General features: G+C 35.4%; 1 protein-coding gene and 1 pseudogene across 2 annotated transcripts in view; both read right to left on the bottom strand.

Annotated features, from left to right (window-relative positions):
- LOC145269567 (neuropeptide FF receptor 2-like) overlaps positions 1-12,500 on the bottom strand; it is a 390,189-nt gene that overhangs the window by 123,090 nt on the left and 254,599 nt on the right. The gene's annotated exons all lie outside the window — the stretch shown is intronic.
- LOC145275277 (5S ribosomal RNA) lies at positions 9,613-9,729 on the bottom strand (annotated as a pseudogene).

The raw sequence follows: 12,500 nt of genomic DNA, 5'->3' as shown, positions 1-12,500 counted from the left end.
TTGAGAGGACAGTTCAGTTATAGAATAGCTGGAAATCTTTTGTATGACACCTTTCATGGACAATGCTCTAGAAACAAAGCCCTTGTTGAAAGTTTAACTAATCCTGTTTGATATTACAATTAGTACATCAGCTGTATATCTATCAGAACGAAAACAATATTGCATGTCATTGAGTAGGTTATTTCTGCTGAGGTGGTTGACTACTTTTTCTATTCATCACAAATTCAAGAACTCATGTCACGCAGGAGACTGATTGGTTCGTACTGAGAGGCAGATAACCGATCTCCATGAGTTTTAAATACAAGGCAGACGGATGAAGTTTTCCAAGATGTTGGGAAGCATTTCTCATTCAGGCAACGTTTAAACAGCTTTGTAAGTGTAGGAGCTAGTCTGGTTGAAACTTTTGGAGCACTATGATTGAAATGCCCTTAAAGCCAGTTGCTTTACTGGAATCAAGGTCGTTGATAAGCTTGACAATATCACGCACAGATATTCGTATGTCGCATAGTGTCTTTTCAGACACGTGGCAAAATACGGTAAGTAGGCGATCATAGTCGAAAAGGGTGGAGTTTGACTTTGTCAGATGTTAATAAAATTACCTCAAGGTCCTTTGATTATAATTGTTATACATTATTGTTCAGGAGGACCCTTATCTTATTTGCCACAACTAGTGAGAAGCAAGCAGCTCCTCAGTTACTTTAAACTTAACGCACAGAGCATATGAATCTCTCGCATTCTTTATTACTCTTTTACAGTGTTCGCTTGCAGTTTTAAATGTGGCTTTAGTTTCATAAAATCTATTTCGTTGAAAGCAATAGAAATAGTGGTTTCTGTACGCAATAGCAACGGCACATTCTGGAGTGAACCACGGCTGGCTATTTGACTTTTATTGGAATTCCTTAGAGGGCATAAAGCAGTCTACACCAACAATTGGCGATTCTGCCACGTAACATCCTATAGGGGACACGTTCTATTTAAATATGGAACGCAGAGGCATATCTGATAAAAATGCCCGGAAGTTATTCCAGTCGGCAATAGAGTATCAATGTACAGAACGATGGAAGAGGTACATCTGAGGACTTATTACATTTTATTTTTATCTTAATCGAAACAACTGAGTGATTAGAAGACACCAATTGAGACAGGCCGGTGGATGAGCTAAATTCAAGGCAAGTTGTAAGAAAAAAAGTCAAAGACTTGCAAACTCTCCCTTAAACATAAAGTTTATTTTCCATTATGTTTCAAAGAATGACACTTGGTCTCAGAGGAAAGTAGTTAGCAAAATAATATCCATAAACAAGCAATAATCTTGGTGGTAACCATTTAACTTAAAAGTTACAAAATGATTTCTCTCATATCTTATAATTTCGGTAAGTCGCTAAACTTAGCTCATACGCGCAGATCGTCATATAAATATTAGATCACTCTGACTGACGTAAAAAGCATTTAATGAACATAAATGTTTAATTTCAACTGTATTTCTCGCGGTTGACGGTAGTCGAATGAGTCGAATCCTTGCTAATGAAGCCAGACATGACATCTTTTGCCGGGTTCGAATCTCTCGACAGGTGTTAATCGTGACACCCTACACTGATAATTCTCGAAAAGACGAAACACTAGTGTCTTTAGGTATTCAGACGTTGAGAAAAACTTTTTTAATGAAAAAAAAAAAACGAAAAAAAAATTCTGAAAGAGAAATGTTTTTATTACATAATTTTCCTTAAAAAGAAAATACGTTCCATATTGTTCATTAAAATGTGTTTTCCTCAACATGTGAAGAGAGGCCTTTCTGGTGAATATTTTCAAACGATATAAGGTTTGAAATTGCCCGAGTAGTCGCGAAACAATTGTAACGAACAATGAAAATAAACTAATTTTTGCTATCAATACGATATATATATATATATATATATATATATATATATATATATATATAAACATGGTGATTGTCCATTCTTGACAGAAGAAGACCATCTTTCCCTTTCTTTATTGTTGATTACTCATTCATTCTCATGTATTTTTTAAATATCTTCTTTTTTTTATTATATACACATATATACACTTATACACCCATACATATATACATGTGGAGATGTGATCAAGATGCATCAATTCCTATTTTCTGTGGGAACGCAGGTGGCTCTTCAGACCAACCCTGCTCTTACACAGTGTGTTGCAAAGGTCACACTTAAGCTGAGATTGAGGGATGCAAACTATATATATATATATATATATATATATATATATATATATATATATATATATTGTTGATTTTTGTAATGATAATTGGATTCGATTATTGGCATCACAACCATCACAACATTGGAGATCTGGGAAAATATTATTCTTCAGAAGACAGCCGATATTTTGGACGTAAAAATAAGCAAATAGAATGAATTTATTATTTTACTTATAAAACAATTATCTGCGAACATTCGGTTTGCGGTATCACCATAACCTGCGTATTTACCCTGCGTATGTCTGCCAATAAGCACAAACACCTCGTATAGTTTCCATATAATAATGATTTTATGCAAATAATTAGTCCTACAAAAGATAAGTTTTCTATTTCTCAAAGGATAAGTATATTTTTCAAACAGACAGATTTGCGCATCTTATATACACGATAATTAGAGGTACACCAGAGTGCATGGTATTTCTTTGATGCGGGTAAATTATCGGTTTCGGCGTTAATAGAAACAGTAGTTCGATTTTCTTTGTGAAAATATTGGCGTCTCCCCCAAGTGTTCGGAAGAAGGGTGTCTCCCCCAAGTGTTCGGAAGAAGGGCAGAAAAAATAGTATTACAAAACAAAGGGAAAATGGGTTTATAGGCAGAAAACGGATAGGAAGTTGTTCACCAATAAACACAAAAGAAAGCTGAAATGGGATAGTTGTTCAAAGTATTGCGATAACGGGTACAAAAGATCTATCAGTATATTTTAGAGTTAGTTTGAGTTAGGTGCGATGGATTTTGTAACAATTTTACGGATTCTGAGAACGGTTTGCTGGCGATCTTGCTTGACAGGAATTAATCAAGGACAGTTGCAAGTTACATGATATTCAGGAGAGGGCTTCAGTTAGACACAGTCGACACCAAGTTGTAACTTTTATTAGATCGAGAGAGTTTTAGAAGACCGAAAAAGCTCGATCGACCACCTGACGAACCTAGCCTCGACAGAAAACTAAAAGGTTGGCGTTGTAGAGGGCTGATGATGTCACCCACAGACACACACAGCATGCAAGTAATATTTACATAAAGTGTCGGATTCTGTGTTTGCTTTCCTTTCTCTTTTTTTATTTAATATTTTTTATCTTTGTGAACGTGTGTGGATGACTTTAACAGTCGTCAGTAACGACGGCATAAAGTGAAGGGAAAAAGAAAGAGAAGGCCACAAAACAGTGATGAGATCGGCGATTGTTGAACCGGTTAACACAGGGGCATCACATTCTGACATTTATTAGTGGTTAATTCATTAATCACAACGGCTTCTTGCAAAGATATCCGTAGTGGTGATGAAGCAATAGAAGTTTCTGTGGATTCCTCTTTTCTTGAAACTGTAATAATTAGAGAAATCAATGAAACACGAAAACAAATTATTTATGCAATCGCGTTATTTATTTACTTATTTATTTTTTATTTTCGATTTTTGTATAAATATATTACGGAGGATTCTTGATTATCAGCTCCAAGTACAAATGACCACACGAAGAAAATGTTGAATAAAAAGTGATGACCATAGAAAAAACATTGCATAGGTAAACTGTAAACTCTCTTGAGGGGATATCTTTCTCATTTATTCGTCTCGTTAAATTTCGTTCTATCTGTCTGTTAACTCATGTCCTGACACTTAGCTTTTTTTTTTTTTTTTTTTTTTTACAAAGGCATCACCACATTATCAAGGCCCAGAGGCCACTCAAGGATAAGGGTTAAAGAGTGTACAGTAGAAATTGGTCAATATAGTAATCATTAGTAATGAAAATTTGGTAAATTTGATAACTTATATTGAACGGCTCATCAAGAACTTATTTACTTTAGACTTGAATACAACCATATTGTAGTCAGCCGGAAAGCAGGAAAACGGAAGACAATTCCACAGGCGTGCAGTTCTAAGAAAGAAGCTTTGTTCATGGAATCTACGTTTAGGTTTAGGCACAGATAAAGAGTGGGGGAAATTATTGATAGTGTTTACAGCTAAACGAGTGTTTCTTGTGAAAGTTTGGCGAGGGGGGACCATAGATTGAAGCTCAGTTGAACACTTAAACTCTATTTTTTTTTTTAATTTCTAATGAAAGTTTCTACCTCAGTATTTTATTTACCTTATATCGTGAAAATATCATTTTGATATTTTTATATACGCTGTATTGTTTTTATTCTTACGCATCTCCCCAAAAGGCATATTTACCAATTGGAAGCAAGGGGCTACTATTTGGAATCATTTCTACAGAGTACTATATGGAAGGTTAAATAGCAATATGTCAGTCGGCATTACATTTAACCTCTTGTACAGTGCAGCGATGGCAGCAGGAAACACGGAGAGAATTACAAAGTCTAGCACATGCACATTACTAATAAACTGCATGGTTTTTTAAAAAAAGATATTCTTAAAATACGCTAAATTCAAGGTAAATTAAACTGATAGTAATTTTCTAAATAAATACTGGCATTCTTTTTAATATCTGATAGTTCAATTTATTTTTTATCCTTTTATTATAAAATGTCGATCATTTTGTTCTCTTTGTAAATGGCGCCGATTACCAATACATTTAGTAGCGATTTAATAACTCTTTTCCCTATCCTTCTAAGGATCACCCAATAATTTCAACTTATCAATATCGATATACGATAATATAGTTCTCTCATTAGTTGATTATATTTTATCTTACTTTTATCGTGCGAAATTATTAAAAAGTTTATATAATATTGTAAAAATTGGTTCATTTAGCAGTACCTTCTCTAATTTAGTGCGTTATTTTTTAATCACTCATTTTACGTCTGTGGAAATGAACTAATTATAATAAGTTCTCTGGCGCATGCGCTTCATACCTACACATCCAGACAAACTGAAATTCTAATTCTAGCCACAATATGGCGTTCTTTCAAATGTCCCAGACCGAGAAACACCACTGCGCTAAGCAAAATATCTTTAAAGATATCAGCAAACACATTCCACATTGCTTGCAATACACTACCTGCTTCACTTATGCTGTAATTACAACTTACTGTGATAAAAATCTTGTTTCTAAGCAAAATGTTTAGTAGACTTGAACTTATCCTTAAACAGAGTGGAACAATAAATCTGTCGCCCTAGAAAATACGACGTGATTCCATTTCCGTTTGATGAAAACTGATTTTCTTTTTTTGTTGCCGACCATCTACTAGTTTGCTAGTTGTGTACAAATCCCAGAAGCGATAGGCGCCGTCTATTATGTCTGAAAGTGACACAATGTTCAACGAGCGATATCGGAGATGGGCCGCTGTACAACTCATGCTCTCTACCAATTCATGTTATGACAACAGGACCACTGCAAGCACCATCAAAATGCAAATCCGGGCGGAGCAACGCTTGAGGGTACAGTTTAACGATGTTTCTGACCACGGTTATGATCTTTGGTGTGGTTTCAAGTGAGAGCCATATCATGCCACCTTACATCTTTGAAGTCGGATTGAAAGCCAACCCCAAAGTACCTGAATGTGCGAACGAGTGTGTTTAGATCATTACTTAAAAGTATTGACAGTCAAGTAAAACAATAACACCCTAGAATTAACGTCTATATTACATTAAGGGAATATAAATATCAACCAAACAATCCCAGTCAATCAATCGGTGTTATTGGCCAGAAATAGCTAAGCACAACAAGTTATGCAAGAAGATAGAAAATCTTTACTGTCGGAATTTTTGTTCATAGCGAATTTTAACCTTATCAAGGTAGGCAGCGTAACGAATTCCTGTGGTACACTATTTAATGTAGTAAAAATCTAAAGTGAGAAGAAAATATAAATACTACAAAATCTGCGGTTGATGCGGTGACTTCGATTAGATGTTGCGATGAAAATCTCTAAAGAAAATGTATATTAACATTCCTGTTGATAATGAATTATACCGGAATGAGGTCTTTTGCATTCTTCGTTGTTCTAAGTAAGGAGAGATATTTCATATATCCATGGTGGTATCTAGACAAACATCAAAGCACATACAGAAAATTTATCTATCTATCTATCTATCTATCTATCTATCTATCTACGAACGGCGTGCAATAAGTAATGCCCCTGACCCACTTCCACTTGTCTGATCTGGCTGAAATTTTGCATGTGCAATGAGTTATATCTCTACGGGTTATGTGGCAAATTACACTTCCTAACCAATTGTGGTTTCTGTTTTACAGGTGTTTGAACTCAGCCAGGTGTGAAATAGATCCTGTTGAATGTCGAGCAGTGATCCGATATTTTTTATTTGAAAGGACACACAGGAGATTTTGATGAAATGACAGAAACTTATGGTGATAATGCCCCATCATATGACCTTGTAAAACGCTGGAATCGTGAATTCAAACATGGCTGGAAGTCTGTGGAAACAGCTCCCAGACATGGTCGCCCTCTTCTGCCATTGATGAGGTATTTGTCCGTCAAGTTGAGGCTGCCATTTTGGAAAATTGGCACATTACTATTCGCCAAATAGCACAAGACGTCGAGATTAGTACAGGGTCTGTGGAAACTATCATTCATGACCATTTTCAGGTGTATAAGGTGTCTGCCAGATGGATTCCCAGGTTGCTCGCACCATTCCAGAAGCGAGAACGCGTCGAGTGCTCGAGGATGAATTTGATGTGCCAAGAAGATGAGTGAAAGTTTTTCAAAAGACTGATTACACAGGATGAAACCTGGGTCCATCACTATCATCCAGAGACCAAAACCCAGTCAATGCAGTGGAATCACTTGGACTCATCACCTTTAAAGAAGGCAAGGGTGCAACCCTCCTCTGGCAAAGTCATGCTCACAGTCTTCTGGGACCAGTGTGGGAGTAGTGATAACAGATTTCCTGACAAAGGGTACCACAATTACAGGAGCCTCTTATGCTTCACTTTTGAGGAAATTATGGGAAGCTATCAAAATCCAGAGGCGGAGCAAAATCAGCAAATGTGCCCTCCTCCTGCGGGACAACGCTCCGGCCCACAACTCGCATGTCGCCAGATCAGAAGCACGGGCGTGTGGTTATGAAATCCTTCCCCATCCTCCCTACTCCCCTGACCTTGCACTCTCTGACTTTCACCTCTTCCCAGCCATGAAGTTGTTTTTGAAAGGAAAGCGTTTCTAAGATGATGCAGCCTTGATTTCTGAAGTTACGTCGTGGTTGGAGGACCAACCTGGGGTGTTCTACAAAAACGGTCTCCAGAGCTGCATCAAACAATGGGAGAAATGCATAACTCTGTGTGGTTCCTATGTACAGAAAAAAACTAATAACTGTGCAAAGTTTCGTTGCTCTACTCCTATAGAAAGTGTGACAGGGGCATTACTTATTGTACGCCCTCGTATCTATCTATCTATTTATATATGTGTGCGTGTGTGTGAAAGGTTGTTATGCGGCAAAACTACTAGCAGGCAGTTTGGCGTTGCCTGGTCGTAAGATAAACTTAGATATGATATTTTTATTCGTACATATTGTGTATTTATTATTATTGGGCCAACTCGCTATTAAGTCTTATCTTGTACTGAATATATAGTCGTGATTTTAAAAGTAAATAAAATAATATAATTTTAATGCCATCAGTTAGAATCGAAACCAAAACATTTGCTCTCCAGCTAAGGACACATATATATCAAAATATGAAAAATTAACGCAGTGTATAGTTGTATATTTGCGCATGTGTACAGGGGCCGACTTACACTTGCCAAGCTCCTATTTCTCTATTTTGATCCTTAAGCAGTGTTTTTCTTTGTGCTAAAAACCGAAGCAGATTTGTTTCACCGGTCTGAATTTCAAATTTCAAGTCTGGAAGATAGAAATCAACAGAGTAGTTTGGTAGAGACCGTTTCGCACACGCACGCAGACAAGTTTACTTTTATACTATACTAGCCATGGTGCCCGGCGTTGCCCGGCGTTGCCCGGCGTTGCCCGGGTGTGTAGAGGTATGTGTAAGGGTGCTGTTTTAGCAAAAAAACAAAAATAAATAAATCGGAGTAGTAGGCATGTTCGAACCCGTAACGCCTAAAAATAAAAGATATGAAAAAAAAAAAAAACGGTTTTATCGATGCGCTCCCCACGATGGCGACGTCACGGGCGGTAGAAATAATGTCTTCGATCCGACGTCGTTGATGCGAAGTGTGAATGAGTTGCAAAAGTGTCGACGAAAAAAGTGGCTCCCTCCTTGTAAAAAATGGTCCATATATATATATATATATATATATATATATATATATATATATATATATATAATTATGGTCTTAATTCTGCCAAAGCTATGTATATATATGTGCATGTATATTTGTATATATATATATATACACACACATATATGTGTAAATGTATGTATGTGTATAAAAATATATATGAATTTATATATATATATATGCATATATATGTGTGTGTGTTTGTGTGTGTGTATAAATATGTGTGTTAGTGTGTGCATTATGTAGTGTGAGATATCTATTCCAGTATGTTTCTTAAAATAACAATATAGTCAAAGGAGCCGTGAAATTAATCACATGATTAGAAAGCGTTGAACGCAAATCCTAAGACCCACCTAAATCTGGGCTAGTTAGTGGACATGCTCCTATCCCATATTCTTATCGGATGAGGTCGCGTATACTCACCCGCAGGGGCTACAAAATGAAAAGGTAAGTAATTACTAAGCGTCGCATTGCTAGACGGTTAAAGATGGTCTTAAGTATTTTACAAATCCTATTTAATTTCTTTCATTGATTTTTTAGCTTGCGAATTCAACGCGTTTCAATTTATGAATAGAAGATTGTTTGTTTTGATATTTGTATAACGATGGAGATTAAATCCATGTCAAGATAAACCAACTTCTATTCAGAAATCTGAGATGCGTCTAATTCGCACGCAAAACACATCAATAAAAGAAATTAAATAATGGTTGTCAAGTACTTAGATTTAAAAGGTAATTTCATAAATAGACTAAAAGTACAATGTTGTCGTAAATGACCTCGCCTGCGTCATTCTTAGTGTTATGCGAAGTTTTGTTTAGAAAATAAGAAACAAGGCGAACACGGTAAAAAGCAGCAGTCAAATATTTACATAAATAGACATTCGAGGAGATCGTTTGCCAGCGCCGATAGGACGGGTCGGAGGTTGGGACAGTCGATCATGAACTAGATGATTGTGGATTCGATCCCTTGATCCAGGATAGGTGCTAGTCTAGCCGCACTGAATAGTTGTGATACAGTAAATTAGTCTGTCTATTGATGACATGGGGCTCCTTCAGTCTTTGATATACTATAGATACCCACGAAGGGGTGCTTGCGCTCAAATTTTTTGTAGCAGGAGGTCGGAATCTCACACCACACATCTCCTGAGTCAATATTATTAAATACCAGCGGCAAGTGAAGTGTGTGTACAAGGCGACTGGAAACAAATGCCGAGATTAGAGGCGAGCACATACAGCGCCTAGAATTCCCAAATGATCACCCATCTGGTACTAACCAGGCTCAATGTTGCTTAACTTCGGTGATCTGACGAGAACCGGTGTGTCAACGCAATTATGCCGTATATATGTCTATTGATCATTTACTTCAAGATTTGTGGAGAAACGAGAAAGCAAAAACTAAGCTAGTCAAACACTTTAAGTGTACCCGGCCACTCGAAATATATCTGGAAAAAAACTTGGAATTCTTTCAAAAAATAAAAATAAAAAGTCAACGGTAATTAACTTTTGTCTTTAGTCAATCCGAAATGAAAAATAAGGATGAAGTTCTATTGTTTAATGCAAATATTTCACTGAAAAGAGCCACTGCAGAAACATGTATACACATATGTAGCAAACAATCTTTCACGATAAAGTCCCCTCTAGCTAGAACCACTGTCATTTTTTTTCTTTACATGGGTGTCACCACTTATCAAGGCCCAGAGGCCACTCAAAGATAAGGGTTAATAGGTATACATTAGTCATTGTGATTTTAGCATAGTAAACAGTGGGAATTTTGTAACTTGGATTACTTAGGGGGACGATTCAATTAGAACTTGTTCACATTGGACTTTTTCTTTTTTTTTTCATAGGTATCAACACATTATCAAGGCCAAGAGGCCACTCAAGGATAAGGGTTAAAGAGTGTACAGTAGAAATTGGACAATATAATAATAATTAGTAATGAAAATTTGGTAAATTTGATAACTTATATGGAACGGCTAAATCAAAATGCAGATTCCATGAGCAAAGCTGCTTTCTTAGAAGTGCACGACTGTGGAACTCTCTTCCTATTTCTTATCTGACTACAACTTGGATGTCTTTAAGTCCAGTATAAACAAATTTCTGATGAACCGATATATATATATATATATATATATATATATATATATATATATATATAATGTAAACAAGGTGACTTTAAAAAGTCTCAAGACCCTTTCTGTAAAGGCATTTAAAATTGTCGTATGTTCCTAAAGATTTAGTACGCTATATATTTAGTACGCTATATATTTAGTACGCTATTTATAAGTACGTGCATTAATGCCGTAAAGCTGATAGGCGAATACAGATTTGGAAGCTGGTTTATCATCTTTTTTTGTACGTTTCCAATTAAATTTTGATTGTATTTGAAAGATTAAAGCCTAAAGCTAATTTTCAAAACGAAAAAAAAAATTTACATGTGAAAAAAAGTTATAATGAAAACTGTTTTCACGGCGACAATCGGAAACTGATAAACTCATTGTAAAAATCTCTTGAAAGATAAATATAAGTTTTCTGCGACTATGTAAAAACAGTTTAGTAAAGTTTTACGATTCGATACCTACGATTAATTCAATAATTAAATGAAATAATTTAATTTCAATAAATAAAGTCTTATGATTAATGCAATAATTAAATAAAAAAACACCTTTTTTGTACAAAAATTAGCTTCATAAGGCCCCAAAAGCGAGAGATTCTTGCTGTGCACCATCACAACAACCAAGAAAAATCGTCTCGACTGAGTTCTATAGAAGCCCAAAATGTTAGAAAAACAAAAGGCTATCTGAAAATGACGTAGGGTGGTTGATGGGGGGGTGCAAAACTAACTGTTTTTTTTTCATTTTACCAGTACATTCTTATTGTAGACGTTGAATAATTTTTACAAATTTTAATTTAAATTCTTTTGTGTATCCCTGTTTTTAAATTTAGTTTTTTTTTTATTACTCAAGATTAAAAAAAATATTTTATGCAAATAAGCTCTACGTTTTATGTATGCAAGGGAAATATTGGAATCTTACATATAAAAATTATGCTAAAAATGTAATAAAACAAAGAAAGGAAATATGTTTTTCAATTATAATTTTTTGTATGAAAATATTAATTTTACAATGTTCAATTCAATGATAATATCGTTAGTTTGAGGAGTTAATTTTTCTTCAATTTACATTTCTTTCGTTAATACGGACATTTTATTTTGTAATGTTCCTGAAAAAGTAAATAATGTTTGTTTTATTAGGATGTGCGATGTACAAGAAAAAAGCAAAAATAAATTCATTTTTACACTGAAAACTAGAACTTTAGTAGAAGTGCTTATTGCTTAAACAAAATAATAGATTTGCACTAAGATTCAAATAAAAAGAATGAGATCCTCATATTCCGTGACCATTATTTTATAAATACTGAAAATGTCATTTAAATTGGTTGCTATGCTTATTTTTGGTGAATTTTTAATTAAGGTAGGGGTCACAATGTTTGTACATTTTGAGCATCGGTTATTCATTTTGCATGTACCTAGTAATTGCTATATATCTTATGAGATGGCTAACCAATTTTTATGATTTCAGGTTACAAAAGAACAGCTACAACTGGAATCGAAATACACCCCACTAAAGTGTAATTGTCGAAGCTGTTGAATTTCAATAATGCAATCTGAACGTGAAGACACTTTAGAAAAAATCGATATGCAATAAAATTCTATTTTAAACTAGAACACATGACACAGAATAATATGGAATGCTTCTGACACCAGTTCTTGAGGGATATAGGAGATTCAGAGAAGGCAGGGAGTCTGTAAGCAATGATGCGAGATGTGGAAGGAGTAAGGAAGTCAGAACACCAGAGTTGATTGACCAAATAAAAGAATTTCATGGATAAGGACCGACATGTGTCGATAGAGACAATGCGTGCACAATTTGCTGTCAGTGTGGGAACTGTACACAAGTATTTTCGAGGAACTGAAAGATTGCACAAATCCACATCTCCATCCTTGTCACAGACTAGTTGACTCAGACAGTTCCTCATCTACTGTATATTCCAGATCTTGCTTCCTGTGACTATTGGTTATTTCCTAAGCTCAAGGAAAATCTTAGAGGCAATC

Source organism: Euprymna scolopes, chromosome 4 (assembly GCF_053919585.1).
Source record: "Euprymna scolopes isolate OS-2025 chromosome 4, ASM5391958v1, whole genome shotgun sequence".
NCBI lineage: Eukaryota > Metazoa > Mollusca > Cephalopoda > Sepiida > Sepiolidae > Euprymna > Euprymna scolopes.
Note: the sequence above shows the minus strand (reverse complement) of the source record. Positions and strands in the feature narration are given on the sequence as shown.